A 16,560-nucleotide genomic window follows, 5' to 3' on the forward strand; every position below is an offset into this window, starting at 1 on the left:
TGAAATTATAAGTGGGTTCCAGTTTTTCAGATCTTAATATAGCCTCAGCTGCAGGGAGACATAGCCTGAGGTAGAGAGGGGCTGCTTTAATTCATTAGTCACACTGCACTTTATTCTGTTAGGTCCATCTGCTTGCTCGCACGGAACCTCTCTGGGCTGTTTCCATAAAATCTGAAGCTACCCAAGATAAACTTGCGCAAATAGGCATAAAGTCTATAAACCTAGCAGATACAAAGGATGTATTAGGAATAAAAAGAATAGGTCTGGTTAGTGAACTTTTAGAGGATGAAGTGCTTTTAGGATAACCAGAGATAAAAGGGTCTGGAACATGAAATAAAACTTTCAGTCAACAAACAGTTGAAGGCAGGTGACTGCTTGTGAAAATAAGGTTTTCAGTCTTGATCCTCCATAGCATGAAATCTGGAATCAAGAAAAACAAAAAAAAGGAAATATCCTCCCCCCACAACATATATACACACAACAGAAGGAATTCAGCATTTCACAGAGAAAGGCTGTTTCCATAGCTATTGAATGCTGCTGATTTTTTTCTGCCAATTATCATATTAAGATGCAATATCATTTAATAAGAAAACCTGTAGGATTTTTTTTCTTCAAGAACTGTTATCCCTATCGAATGAGTTATACTAATTATTTTTATGGAAAATATATTTTTGGACTGGAAAGATTTCTATTTCAAAGCAGACTGTATTACATTAGCAGATTGTATTTCTCTCAAATTTGGTCTGGAGATCTGTGAAGCAGCTATAAACCCACCTGACAGGGCTCCAAGGGATTTGGTTGTAGATGTTTACATGGAGCCCGTGGGATACTCTTTTGTCCTGACAGAGAGCATAATGCCTAAGTATCCAACCCTGTGACTGGGTGTCCTTCTCACAGCAGACTGTTCAACCAGCAGATGCCCTTCTGGCTTTTTTGACCTGCTAAGATAGCTCCTCTCTGGGAGAGCCCCAGCTGGGAGGAGAGATCCTGCCAGGTGTGTTAATCAGATTCAACTCAGAGGGGTGAAGCAACAGAACACATGAAATAGCAGGAGTGGGTTACTCACAGATCCACAAGAGCAGAGGTGCTGACAAGAGCCAGTCAGAAGGCCCAGGGGCCACTGAGCGGCCGGGGGGGGGTGGCTGCAGGTGGGGAGACAGAGAGAGAGGACCTGTGGGCTGAGGGTTTTATTGGTGCTCAGGGTGTTTGTTGTTCAAGGAGGTTTCCTACAGGGAGTTCTAATTGTTCTTAGAGAAAGCTGGAAGGATTCCATGGGGTCGTGCTGTGACTAAGAGTTGTCAGTTCTGTGGATGATGAGTCCAGGAGGTGGTATCTCTGTGGCCCATGGGGAGGTGGTCACCAGGAGGCAGTTATATAAGGGGGATATCTGCCCTGACCATACTGAGGAATTGGGAGTTAGCAGAGAGCTGGCAACTCTGTCCGGGTAACTAAACCCGTCTTTTAGTATTTAATCTTAGATTCAAAATGAATGCAGAAGCAACATAAAATTTTAAAAGTGTGGTACATGAATCTTTTCCAAGTTAAATGATTTAATAATTGTGAGGAAGCCCCAATCTCCCAATCTTAATGAAATGCACAAGCCCCTTCTTATGTCATCAGATGTTGCAGGGGAAGAACATTAAGACTACAGACACCACTGGGAATTCTCCCCACTGGGCAACCTCAGGACTAGCATCACAAGGTGTCTACAAAGTGACATACAGCTTTGATGGAAGAGCGACAGTCTTGCGTTTTCTACAAAGACTTTGCAGGCTGCTCTGTGTGACCTGGAGTAATGGCGGGCTTGAAAAATATCACCGTAGGCTTAAGACATAAATGTAAAATAAGCGTATTTTATTAGCCATATAATCCATCAATTTTTAATTCTTGAATCAAAATATCCAACCGAGAATGTCTTTTTGACTATTCATAACACTTGATAATTCTTTTACATATTTAATGTTCTTTTCTTATATCTATTGCTGGTGATGGTTATTATTTTAAAAGAAAGATTATTCATAGTTCTTACAATGGTAACATTATCTTAATCTGTCATTGTGTTTTAATGATCTTTAATTTTATAGGACGTTCTGATCGTGGGTTCAAATAATATGTTTCTAAGACAGTGAAGGATGTTGCAATATAATCTTGGGGAGGAGTATGCAAATACACACACATGCACGCACACACACACACACCATTTTTCAATATCTAGCCTGAAGAAAAAGTAAAATTTTATTTTAAGCCTTTTTACAGCACATATTTGATGTTTCTATAGAATTTTGAGAATTTTTCAACCTTTTCTATAATATAATATTCAGTACCTGTTATTTATTTGTATAATTGCATTAAAGTATTCTTGGTTTTGGCTGGGGGTTTGCATTTTATGGTATTAACACTTTTATATTTATCTCAATTAGTGAGCATTGTTTCTCTGAAACTAAATCTAAACAGGATCCCACAAACTTGTAAAATAAAAAGAAAACAGAGTGCTACTGTCCTTGTTTCAGCTAAGATCACACAAAATTACACCCATACTTCTTTTAAATTAAAATGAATGAATTTTACTAGTGATCTCATGAACTCATTCACTTCCCTGCAGTAATGCAGAATGAAAAAGAGAAATCATGGTCCAAAATTAACAAAATATAATGACAGGTATTTTACATCATATATGTATTCTTACATCATCACACTGAGTCTTACTCCCAACTCATCAGAAGATGGCCTTTCAGATTCTCATGGGAACCCTGTGTCACCTGAGGACCAGGTCAGCATTGCTCAGCAGATTTCAGACGTGGTGAAGCAGCCAGCGTTCATCGCAGGAATCGGAGCAGCCTGCTGGATCATCTTCATGGTCTTCAGCATCTGGCTCTACCGACACAGGAAGAAGAGGAACGGACTTACTAGTACTTACGCGGGTATCAGGAAAGGTATTCGCTTTCTCAGGTTTTTCATATTTTAATATGTTTATGAAACTCTTAGTTTTACACCTGACTCCACCTGATTCACAGGGACACATATCCTACCTGTTAAATTATTTCAATATACAGCAATTCTCTAAAGTACTTTTATCATGATATCTGCATATGAACAACTCTCCTGTGGCAGTACAACAGAGTTAATCAGTTTCTTAGGACCCAGATCCTTTCAAATATGTTTCACTAAGGTACATCTAGGCTTGTCTGTGATACTGTGGCCTTCTTCTCTTAGGCAATTATTTTATTACTTTATTTCTTGGGGGAAATTTGTAATCTCCCTGTCACAGGAATTATAAATTGGGTCTTTAAACTCACATAGTTTTAAGGGGATTGTTGTCCTTTGAAAAGCAACAAAAAGAGAGATTTCTTTGATTATTTTTAGAAGCAGTCCTTTCTTAGTGAATATGATCACATTATGAGGGATGTCCTGCCTAGGGAGGGAAGAGTGTTAGTACTTTTCCATTCATAGACTTAAGATCCTGCAATCCAATGTCTTTTATACTGTCCATTAATGATGATGATTTTGTTACGTATGTCTTTATAATTTTAGGAAAAAAAATATTTGCTATTATTTACATTTTCAAAGATAGACTCTGCCAATATATTTCATAAATACCTTGGCTACATATCTTCAAGTCCTATGAATTGTTGACAATCTAAACATTGAGGCACATAATCCTGCTCCTTCCTCTCCCCCAAATATATCCTCCAACTCTGGTCGTCATACCTCGGCTGTAGATTGTGTGGCCTCCTAGTTTTCCGATTTTAGTCCATTTTTATGTCTTTAGTTCAATAAAATGATTCATAGTGTTGCATTTTACTCTCAAAAAATGCCATGGTTTGGATTGAAAATTACACATTCACCTTCGTTACAGAGCCAACATAACAAAAAAGTTTTGCTTTGCTGCAAAGCAAATTTAAAGATAATTACCAAGAAATTAAGTCATCCCTTCCTTGACTGTCACTTATCCTTTCTTTTCCTAATGGTCTACATATCTCCTAAGAGAACATTTTCTGTGTATCTTGGACAGAGTATTTCTCTAATCACATGAAATTTTCAAGACGAGGTAAAACTTGAATGTCGTTACACATTTATAAAACATTCTGTGTCAACAGTGTGGGATATTTGTGCTGTTCCTGGAGGTCTTGGGAAAAAAGAGTCAACAGAGATTCATCATCAATACTGTGAAATAAATCCATGTGCCTCCTGCCTGTGGCTCGGCAGCAGTCTCCTCATATGCATAGATTTGCCTTAGCGTTATCACCCTGAAATATGTTTTTTTTCAGATATGTGTCCTACCTAGACATGAAGCAAAATGTCAGTACCCCTGCCTGTGAAATGGAAAACAAGGGCTTAGAGGTTACTGAGAAGAGAGTGGTGCTCATTATGTATAGAAAGAGAACAATGTCAGGCACATGTGTTACTAAATAGAACCTTTGACTGCAAATCCATGCAGAGACGGGGTTTATGAATGTGTTTGGTGGAGTGGGGAAGGGGCAGGATTCTGGGAGGAGACTAGGTTTAGAAATCTGATTTCAATAAGGAAAAGCAACTAACATTTAGATGTGAATTTTCTGTTCATCAGACTTGCCCCATTAACTCCATTTCATAAACAGCCAGTCAGTGAAATCCAGTGTTCCTTGTCATGATCAAGTGTCATAGCTGTGTGATTATAACAGTTTAATGCTCTGTATTGTCTTGAAGTCTAAGAATGTGACAGGAAAACTCTCCTTTCTGAAATGCTCCTTGTTCTTTACTAATGTCCTTTGAGCATGCTGACAAATGCCCATGTGATCTTTCTATGGGACCTTTAAACTAATATCCTGGTCTTTTCAACTAGCTTCTGTTTAAGCAGAAATCATAGAACATAATTACAAATGTAATTGGATGAGCACTGATTCTGCTTTCCTCACTTCATCCTGTTGGAACTTTTTCAAAATTCTATGTCTATGCACTTTTTTTTTAAAGTGCATTTTGGGTATCTTAAATTTTACTATGCCAAACACAATGCCAGTTTTGTTTGGTTTCAGGGAAACAGGAAGTAAAATATTTTAAATAAATGAAAAGAACCTCTTGACATAAAATATCAAGCCAGAGTGTGACTTTGGGTACTCATGAGCATTGTTTTAGCATTTCCCCTTACGTATAGCTATAGGTGTGACATCTGCTGGGACACTGGGGGCTCCATCCACATACATCCACATATTACATCAGCACCACTCAGTACACAGAGTTAATTATATTTATTATTGGAAGCTCTGAAAATTAAGTTGTTCTTTGGTGTGCTAGCAGCGAAAATTTCATTTAAGGCTGACTTTTTTTTTCATTTCTTCTTCAATTCCTCAAACTGGGGTTAGCAGTTATCTATGAGAAGTAATGACAAGGACCTTTCATATTTCCCGTGTCCTTGTGATTGCAAATTAATGTTCAAGCACTCCACTCTTGCTTGAATAGCTTTAGTTTCAAATGTACCTTTTTTTTTTTCTTTTTATGAAGACTTGTTACTATGGCTCTGAATTTTTGAATGTAGCTAAATTACATTGACTCTCTGAAAAGATCTGACTGAAAGACAACACAATGGAATTCTTAAGACAGGGGCTGCTGTGCTGCAGAGGAAGGCCAGTGTATCAATTGGGTACACAGCATTAAGGTTTTTGTTGTTGTTCTTTCCAGTCTGCTCAGAGATGAAGTGGTTTGGTAAGAAGTGACAGTTGTAGAGGATGCTATGTGTTCCACTTTGCAAACCCAGAGCTCTAATCCTAAAGTAAATTTCTTATCATTGTTCAAATGTACAATGGAAAATGCATTTTGGCAGCTTTTTTGATACATGATCGGTGATAAATATTCTAGTTTGTTTGTTGTAAAGATTTTTTTTTTCCAGGCAAGCTTTAACCTTAAAGGGTGTAATGTGGATTTCCTTGCTTTTTTTTTTCATCCAGAGCAGCATTTACTTTAAATTAAGGGGAAAAGATTGGAAAATATGTCAGTCTCCTCCCTTTATGAAATGACATGCAAATTGCTCTGGTGTGATCCCACACCAGGAATAGAAGATAGGAAAAGTGGGGGAGGCCATGCTGCTACTTTTGAGGTCTGAAGTTCAATTTCAGGCATTATTGATTAGATTAAGATTTATAACTGCAGAGAGAGTGAAGGTTCTCAGAGGGGTGTTATTGTTCTATTGTTTAGCTTCTAGCGTGGCATTAGAAAAATGTTCAGCCTACTCAACCAGCTTCTAAATGTAAATTATGACACAGAAATCAAAGTTTAAAACTCCACACATTTTTCTATCCGTTCAGAAATGTTTATAATGATAAAAATGTAGTGTTGTACTGTTTGTGTAAGGCATCAGACTTATAGGACGTTTTGATTTTTATGATTCTCTTTGCTTTTCCTTCATTCCTTTCTCCCTCCCTCCTTCCTTCCTTCCCTCCCTTTTTCCTCTTTCTTCTCCTTTCTTTCCTCCAATAATAAATACTTAAGTGCACCTATTAGTCCATTTAATAAGCATTTACTTTCAGATTCCTAGATAAGGTTCCAGCATACACCTGATAATACTTGTTTAAGAATCCATCATCCAGTGTTTGGAAATGATTAATAGCAGAGGATTCCTGTTTGTACTGGAGCCCATGAGCTAAATCTCTGTTGCTAAATGCAGGGTCATTCACAGGGTAACGCACAGCTCCCCTCCCAAGGTACTAGAATGTCAGACACTTCAAAATGGTACCTGTAGAGACAAGCTTCTTTTTCTAACCTCATATTGGGTTTTATTCATATATCAGAGTTTCAGACCTACTGGCTTGGTTATTTACATTTGTTTTATGTTCAGCTGTCTGCTTGATTCATACTAATGTGATATGTTCCCTTTCTCTTCAGCTTAATAACTGGTTTATATTTTGTTTTGATTTTCAGTCCCATCCTTTACCTTCACGCCAACAGGTATATATTTGCACTTACCCTCCTCCTATCCTTTGTTAGTTTGGCATGTGTTGTACTATTGTGTTTCTGGTTTTATCTCATTTTCAGCAGTAACTGGGGGGAAAGGACTTAAATGGAATACAATACTTCATTTACTCACGGCAGGCATGCATTTGAAGTAGAAATGGTTGGTGTTGCTTTTCATCCATCCAATGCATTTATTTATTCACCACTCCACGTTGCATCTTAGCCCTGTTTGCATGTATTTTCATTAAAAAGACACAGTGTTTCTAGCCTCAGCATGATTTAACATGCTAATCATCTTATTGATTATTTTCATACTTGGCAATGCATTCCCCCCTCCCTTAACTTAAGCTTTTAGGTTTTCCAACAAAAATTTCTCTGCCTTGTAATTCTCTGTCCATAGAATCAGTATTCTGAAAGGTAACCAAAATACCCAGCACATGTGAAAGATAAAACTTTTCATTTTCCCTAAGTCTGAGTCCTCATATTCTGTTCTATTCAGTTTCTTTCAAAGTGGATCCTCTTCTTTCACATCACCTCTAGTAAAAGATGTACCTGTAGTTATGCCGCCTCAGTTTTAATCCAGTTATTGGAATCACTGGGAGCAGTTATCTCTCCCAAGCAGACTCTCAGTTTGGAGTTTTTCTAAGTAGCAGAACTTGGCAGCTTTTAAAAATACATTTCTTCTTAGAAAATGTGTCTGTATTTACAGAAAAGCTAATCTTCTTAACCCTTTGCATAACTATGTGCAAATCTTTTTGTGGTACAGTTCTATTTTTATACCCCAAATTTATTTAGCTGAGAAAGCCTTCAAAAGCATTAAACCATATTTTATGAAAATATAGTTATGAAAATATAATGAGTATGAGTTTCAAAAAGCCACAATAAGAAAAAATAGGTTAAAAAATGGTCACATCTATAGTCACAACTTTACGTCTTTGTCTTTGGAAGGGCTTAACATCTATTTTTTGTCTCACTGGTTCTCAATCTTATGGGAAAATCTAGTAGGGTTTTGTAATATTTACCTACAAGGGCAAGACTTTAAGATTATACCTACAGAATTATAAAGTGGTATGATCTAGTACACTCAAAATAAAAATCTATGGGAATGCTAATGTACAAATAAATATATAATAGTTACATTTACCAAGAATCTGCTGAAATTTTACTGTTGCTTTTCTCAATATTGTTAAGGCTAAGAATGATGCATATTTAATTTAATAAGAATTTTAAATTATTAGCTGAATTAGAAAACTGCTATGTCCTGTAAGGATTTTTACAATGTTACTGGGTAGGAAGGGATAAAGAATTCCATTGTACAAAGATGCTTGTGAATGTAATAGCTTTTGATATATAAATGTGTCTATTAATTGTTCCTTTTTTTTAACATTCTAGTAACTTATCAGAGAGGAGGCGAAGCTGTGAGCAGTGGAGGGAGGTAATTATCTTCCTTGTTTTGTAGATCCTTGGGGGAATTAAAAATATTTCTTCTTGTCTTCCTCACCGATGCAAGTTTCATTGCTTCAGAGGTTTAACAACTTAAAGATAAAAAGTGTCCCAATCTTTTGGAAAGAATCCATTCATCTGGGGTGTTGAACCAAGTCATTTACACAGAAATACAGTTCCTGATGGAGCTGTTGCACTTTAGACAATGGCCACCAGAGGGAGTACGTTAACCAAGAAAAACAGACTGCTGATTTAGCAGATGATTAAAAGGAGTTAAAGTGATTAAGCTGTGGCATTTATGAAGATTAAGAAATATAGCTAGTTAACAGATACTATCAAAGAAAAAGTGCTCATTTGAAAACCTGCTGAACTAAGCAGTTGCTCAGAAGTTATAGGTTATGTTTGTTTGTTCTTGTTATGAATTCAGCTTAGTAGATACCTCCGTTTGCAGGGAAATACATTCAGATAAAAAAAGAAATCTAGGTAGTTTGTTAACAAAGAAATTTTTCACCCTTTAACTAAAAATATCCTCAGTCCTATACTTATGATTTTTGAGGTAATTATTATTCAGTGAACTTTAATATATTCACAGAGAAATCACAAATTAATGTGACAGGCGGCTTAAAGGGGCTGAAACAGGATGTAAATTACATTAGGCAAGTTCCAGGATTTTCCACAATAAGGTGATTTTTCTTTTTTTCAAAAACAGTAGCACCTAGGCACAAAGGGAGAAAAAAAATTTCTAACCAAAACCAATTTATAATTCAATTAAATTAGCTTATTAGAGTGCCCTTCTTCATATGGTCGGATAATATGGTTAGCTACTGAATAGTCAAAAAATGAGTAAGATATTATTCCTGAATCCAAGGAATATACCTCCTAATAAGAAAATTACTAAACTTAGTTTATGACAAAGAGTTATTTAAATATATATATATATATATATATATATATATATATATATATATATATTGACTGCCTTTAGCTGGTGCTGTACAAATGTGTCAGTAAGCATTAATCTTTTCTTTCCTGGGTACTACTAACTTCCTGTTTTCACAACTGTGAAACAAAGCCAGCCACCAAAAGACCCAAATATTGGGGTGGTTTTTATGAGGAGTAAATCCACTTGATTGAGGGATGAAAGCAGAACACATTTTTGCATCCAGGGGAATTCCATATAAGTCACAGTCCAGACATTCATGAAAGAGCTTCTGCCATGAGAACATTTTCCTGTGGGTGAATCTGGAATGCCTGATTGTTTAACTACCTCTCTCTGTGTCTATTCATGACTGTTGACTTCAGTTTTATTGGCACTAGCTCCTGTGCATGGGCATGTGTTCACATGCTTATACACACGTGCACACCCATAAAATATTAACCTAGCTCCTTCTCTAAACAATTTACAACCCAGACAGACCAAATGGTCTCATGGAAGACAGTGGCAGGAATGCATAGGTGGGAAATGGTGGTTTCTAGGACAGGAATAAAGAATTGTCAAGTTCCTGAACTGTCTATTTGGAAAGCTCACTAACAAAGAATCATAGCGTTTTCAACTAAAAAACAGAATCCAGACAGTGAAATGGATATATCTCAAATACTAACTAGAAATCATCATTTTACTAAATGAATTGATAAAAGATGCTGGAATGTCACAGAGGCAATAATAGTTAAATAAAAATTTTAGAGTCAGTGCTCAACTGACAGTTATACACACAATTTTAAATGTATTTATTCATTAACTATAATGGACACTGACTACAGGGCAGATACTGTGTTAGCTGCTTGGAATGCATCAGTGAGCAAAGTGGATAAAATTCCTGATCTTGTGGGCATTTGATTATGGTGGGAGAGATGGAAGATGGATAATAAACATTTTTTAAAAGGTCAACTGTACAGTGTCAACAGTTGATAAGTACTGGGGTAAAAATCAAGTAGGACGAGAAAGAGAAGGTTCATTAAGAAGAGGCCTCTTTCCTAGCCATGATGAATCTGTGCGGGGGTAGGGAGGGGTTGCTAGGACCAAAATACCTAAAAGAACAACTTAGGGAGGAAAGTGTTTTGGCTCAGTCTCACAGGTCTCAAGCTCTGGTCCATTGACTTCATTTCTGCAGCTTTTTTTTTTAATACATATTATGTAGTGCTATGGATTGAACCCAGCACCTTGCACGTGCTAGGCGGGCACTCTACCAAGGAACTACAACCCCAGCCCCCATTGACCTCATTTCTTTAGGCTCAAGCATCATGGTGTATGGCAGAGGAAAGCTGCTCAACTCTCAGCAGCTGGGAAGCAGAGAGGTGAGAGTTGAGGAAGGGCCAAGGACAAAATAAACTCTTCCAGAGCATGCCCCTGGTGATTACTTCCTCTGACGAGGTCTCACTTCCCAGTAGTCTGCTGAGCTCTCAATGTATTAATCCATCAAGTGGATTAATCCACTGATCAAATGAACTCAGCCACTGATAAGGTCGGAGCCCTCACCATCCAATCATTGCCTAAAAGCCCAACCTCCGAACTTTGCTACGTGGGGACCAATCTTCAACACAAGAGCTTTTGGAGGACATTCCAGATCCAAACCATAACACTGAGTTTTGTGGTCACTGGAAAAGAGAATGAATAGCAAATTCAATATCCACTTGGCTTTCCTCACCTCCAACCCTTGTCTTGGTTTTCTTCATTCATCACAAACTTCATGGGTCCTCCCTGGACCTACCACCTCTCTTGGCTGATGGCACCTAAGCTAAGATCTGTTGATCATCCTCTTTTGCTTCCTGCAACCATTACTGTGTTCTATGGATCCTTTTTTTTTTACCCCTCCACTATGACTGATATTCTTTCTTTTTAAGCACTTATTCTCCCTTGCCAAAACTATGAGCTCCCAGCTGTCCTAAGTTCATCCAGTTTTATTAGCACTGTTGTCTACTAATTCTCTTTCCAGTAGAGGCAGAATAATCTTTGAAATTCATGCTAATTGTGTAAGTTCCTGAGCTGTTGAAAAATCCCACCTGCAGCAGAACTTGCTGTGTTTAAAATATCAAGTCCAAACGTGCCATAGCCTGTGAAGTCCATAAAGTCTTGAACTTTGCAGCCCCATTTTTCACTATTATGTGCTGTGCCCTATGATCCCTTGTGTCAGCTTATCTCCAGTATGTCAGTGTCCTGTATCCTTGCTACATGGCACATTGCTTATACACAGGCTAACAATGTCTTCCCACCCATTATCCCTAGTTAGTGTATCAGATTTTACCTGCTGTACCCTCTACAAAATCTGTACTATGCAACTATCACATTGTCTCCTACCCAGGAGGAGACAATGCATTTGCTTTTCTTTGTATCAAGAGTCACCAAATTATAGCTTTTGCCCTGAGTCCACCTGCCATCTGTTTTTGTAAATGAAGTTTTATAAGAATACAGACAGGCTCTCATTTATTTGAGCTATAAAAGAAAAGTCAAGTGGTTACAACAGAAATTGAATGACCTGCAGAGATTTCAGTGGTTTCTATTTGGTCCTTTTACAGAGAGAGTTTGCCAACCATGGTAGATAGAATTGCCTCTGACAAGAGAATATGAGATCCTGGATTATAGAAAATATGAGGTTTATTTATCGATAAGTTAATTTTTTTGTAATGTAATAAATGTAGTTCAGTGAAGGACATCAGTAAATTCAAAAACTGTATGAACTTTCAGTCATTTACAAGTTACCTAAAAAAAGAACAAATGAGTTATTTAATAAGTGAATGTCAGAAGACCTCAATTCAGTTCTTGATGACTTTAAGGAAATTATTCGGTGCTGGATTGTGTCCTCTAATAAATGAGGAGGTGGTCTGGAACTCTCTCCTAGTTCTCCAAACTGTCATTTAGTTATTCTCAGAAAAGAGAGAATAACATAATGGTAAGCCAAGAGAACTCTGGGCTCAACTTGAAAATGGCAAATGACCTTTGAGGTAACGCAGGAGAGAAACATAGAAATACTAAGGAGCCGTCTTTATTAATTTCTTTTCTTTCCCTGGAAAATTCCAGTTGTGTCTTCCAAAACCTCTGCTTAAAATTCAAACCACAGATTCAACCAGGAAAAATTAGAGAAAACTCCAAAAAAAAAAGCAGTGAACAAGTGAAGATAACCTGGTGAAAAGCCAGTACCACATTCCCTGTCAGTAAGAGGGAGGAGAGAAATGCAGCATCAGGTGAAGGTGCTCTTTAAACCTTGGCCACTCATTCAGCCTGGCAGGGGGTCAGACATGACCCACAGCTGACAATACTTACTTTCTGTAAGGGCCCTCTGCCATATCCCCAGCTCTGGAACCCCATAGTCTTATATTTTGTGGTTTAACAGTTTAAACAGGTTCTCTCAGAGTGAGTGATTGGAATGTATCAAGTAGCAGAGCAGGAATTGAAGGCAGTTGCCTCCTAATTATTAGTGCACGTTTGCCCTCTTCTCCTTCATGACGCAGGTCTGTCCCCTTAATATGTAACATGATGTATTGATGTGTTAGGCACACGTTAACCTCGGTAACGAACACATGTTTTGCTTTTGCTTCATATTTGGCTGTAGTTTGATTGTCTGATGCATGCTGATGAGTTTTAAGGGATACAGGGAGCCTGTGAAGCTGTTACTTTGAAAGACTTCTCACGCTCTGTTGTCAGAGTAGCTGCCAGTGACCTCACCTTCCTCCAAGACCTTGGACACACACACACAGCATTTTAAGATCCATCATGGGACAGTGAACATGGCTTACCTTTTTCCTTAAATAATTAGCATTCCAAACTCAAGTCTAAACAGAAAGCAGGATGTGAGTTGTTAATCCTACTTCCTGTTGGAAATCACCCATCTATATGAAAAGTTCTCTAAGCCAGTGATGCTAGCAAAGCATTCACTGGAAAAATATTAACACTCCCCACAACCACAGACATACAGAGGGAGTCATAGTAGCATGAAAATATTGTCTCTTTCTATTAAAACATATAAGTTGAGCTGTGGAGAATTTCTACTTGACCTCTACTGCAGACATAGTATCATCTCTTCAGTGTCAAAAATGGGAGTTTTATTTTGAATAACTTCGACAGTGATAGCATTTATGGTTTAAGTTCAAGGAGAAATAAAGTAGGAAAGCTAAAGGTTACTAGATGCAGAAGTTCTATAACCAACATGTATTTCACAGACACTAGATATCATTTAAATGCATGAAATTTTAAGTCCAGCGACATTTCTCTTCAAAGCAAATTATTTATTTATCTGTTACTGGGGATTGAATCCATGGATGTTTTACCACTGAACTACAACCCCAGATCTTTTTTATTTTATTTTGCTGAGGCTGGCCTCAGAATTGCCATCCTCCTTCCTCAGCCTCCTGAGTGACTGGGATTACAGGCATGTACTACTGCACCAGGCTTCAAAGCATATTTTTATCAACAATTATAATAGGTAATTCAATTTTAGCAACTTTGTCCTGAATTTGGGGCCTTCAGATATTTTTTTCACTCTCCATTAAGAATGTTTAAGAGCTTCAGGGAACTTCCTCAGGCTCCAGTGTGTGTTTATAGCATCCTAGTTCATGGTGTGAACTCCAGGGCCACAGCTTGTGCTGGAATCCCAGGTAGTCACTCACTCACTCCATATAGCTGTGCCCATGTGCCTTGACTTCCCCCAAGTGTCCCATTTCCTCATCTGTAAAACTTGGGTATTAGCAATCCCTGCCTGTAAAATGGCTGTGATGGTTCAATAAATGAATATATGTAAAGAATTCAAAGTGCCTCTCCCACTGTAAACAAAGAGGAAACACATGCATCCTTAATTGTATAAATATGCACATATATGGATACAGATATATGGACTGCAAATCCATATTCTTCATTTTAACTGACTTACAAATAACCATCACTTGCAAAATATGTTTCTCTGTGGCAAAATAGGAACCATTTAGAGGGCAATGTCAGTTTCTTGCTTCTCAAGTAAATGAGAAGGCTGGTTATTGCATTTTAACAAAGAAAATGAAACCACCAAGAAAATCTTTGCATAGTCTGTAGCGCCAGACTGTTTATTGAGGATTGGACAGCACATCATACATCATCGCCTCTTTTGCTGAGTTATCACACGGAGTCAATGTTGAAAAAGGACGTGAAGAATGCTGCTCTTGGACTCCAGTTTGAGTCCCTGGCACTGGTGGTCCAGGGCTCCCATTAATATCTCCCGATGCACTTGGCCTCTCCAGCACTTGGTGAAAGAGGATTAACATCTGTTGTGCCAAAAAAAAAACATGAGTGCTAATATTTCTTTTAGTCGACATCTTTGTTTTACCAGATTTCATTCAGTAGCTTTCCTTTGTTTATTTAGGAACTCACGGCATTTTACATTGTCACCATCAGAAAATGTTGACAAGCTCACAGAACTGTTCACTGAAACATCATTGTAGCTCTGTGCAAAATGTCACGCCAGTCTGCGCTCACTGTTTCTTAAACATGGGTTGGAAGCAAAATCTGTAAATCTGCCTAATGTGAAGGGTTCATTGTCTCCATAAAGGAAATTGTTGCATTTTTTTAATGAAGTTGTGAGAAGAGTTGCAATTTTTTAATAGGTCAAAAATGAAGAAATGCAAACAGATTTAGCTAGAATAATTTTTAGTTACTAAAAGTCTTTATGCATCTGTGTTTTCAGATTCCACGTTTGATTTTTCAATCACCATGACTAAAGGCAGAATAGAACATTGTAAACAGTAAAAGATTTTAAGTCTGAAGTACAGCAGTACCAGTTCACAGATGTATGGCTGTGTGCACTGAGATACATCTGGAACGATATATTATAATTGCCTCTCTGTAAATAAAAAGAATAATATCATTCAGTATAATGCACCAAATTATTGTAAGAACAATTAAATGAAATATTTGCTGCAATTCTGAATAGAAAATATTATTTTCTGTCCATATAACATTTACTCTTTTTTTTTCTCTCTAGGCCAGGACTTCTCAACATCAGTGAACCTGCCGCACAGCTGTGGCTGGCAGACAAGTGGCCTAATACTGGCAACAGCCACAATGACTGCTCCATCAACTGCTGCACCGCGGGCAATGGAAACAGCCACAGCAACCTGACCACCTACAGCCGCCCAGGTTAGGGACACGGAGAGAGGGAGATATGCACTGGCCTTGGGCTAGTTATCCAGAAGCAGCTGACTTTCCTTTCCCTCTGCCCACCTGGGGAAGGGAACTTTGATCCACATTTTCATGAAATGTCCAACACTGTGTAGCAAGCTAGCATGATTCAAATATTTTCTCCATTTCTAAACTTTTATATTTCACCCTCCACCAAGATTTCCTCAGAGAATGAAGAAGACAAGCTCTAGCATAGATTGCAAGAAAACAAAGTCATGCACAATCATTTATAAGAATGAGTACAATGATAAGTTTAGTTGCAATAATTTATTATATTCATGATTTTAGGAATAAATAACAAAGATCAAAAGGTCAATAAATCCATAGTTTGAGTGGACTTAATTCTAACAGTAAGAGTTATAATATTTGAACAAGAATAATAACAAAAAAATTTAAATGAAAGTTTAAATCAGATATTATAGTATAGATGTAAATCCTGAAGACATAAGAAATACACACATCCATATATATTTCAGGTGTGTAAGTGTACATTTATAGTCTGTTATACTTTGGTTCTGAAATATGTGTGAGTAAATTACTTCACTAAAATTTCATGCTAAAACATCACAGTAAGACAAGTAGATATGGAGCACTGCAAGATCTAAAGGCAGAAAAAAATACAGATAATTTCTTATGAAACAAAAAGTCCCATTATTAATAAGATAGGAAACATTTAAATAGTTGTAAAGAAACAAATAAGATGCCTATGAAAGTAAAATAATGCCTGGAGCTAAGGAAATGAGAATGAGAAGATGGCATGCAAGTAAAGATGTAATAAATTATAAAGAACAAATCATAGAACTATGAATATGTCTACCCTAAAAACAATCCCATGTCTCCATTATTAGATGTGGATATGACCATTCACACAACTAGTGTGTGTCCTCCAGAGGCCCAGGTTCTGCTGTCTATATAGATAGTCATGTATCATAAACAAAAGGGACACCTACTGGAATTAATATGTTGCATTGTCCAGTATGATAGTTACTGGCAACAGATGGCTACTTAAATTCAAATCAACTAAATAAAATACAGTTTGAAATTCAGCTCCT

General features: G+C 37.4%; 1 pseudogene; it reads left to right on the forward strand.

Moving 5' to 3' along the window:
- LOC144252550 (roundabout homolog 1-like) overlaps positions 1–16,560 on the forward strand; it is a 158,785-nt pseudogene that overhangs the window by 96,441 nt on the left and 45,784 nt on the right.

Source organism: Urocitellus parryii, unplaced genomic scaffold (assembly GCF_045843805.1).
Source record: "Urocitellus parryii isolate mUroPar1 unplaced genomic scaffold, mUroPar1.hap1 Scaffold_45, whole genome shotgun sequence".
Lineage (NCBI taxonomy): Eukaryota > Metazoa > Chordata > Mammalia > Rodentia > Sciuridae > Urocitellus > Urocitellus parryii.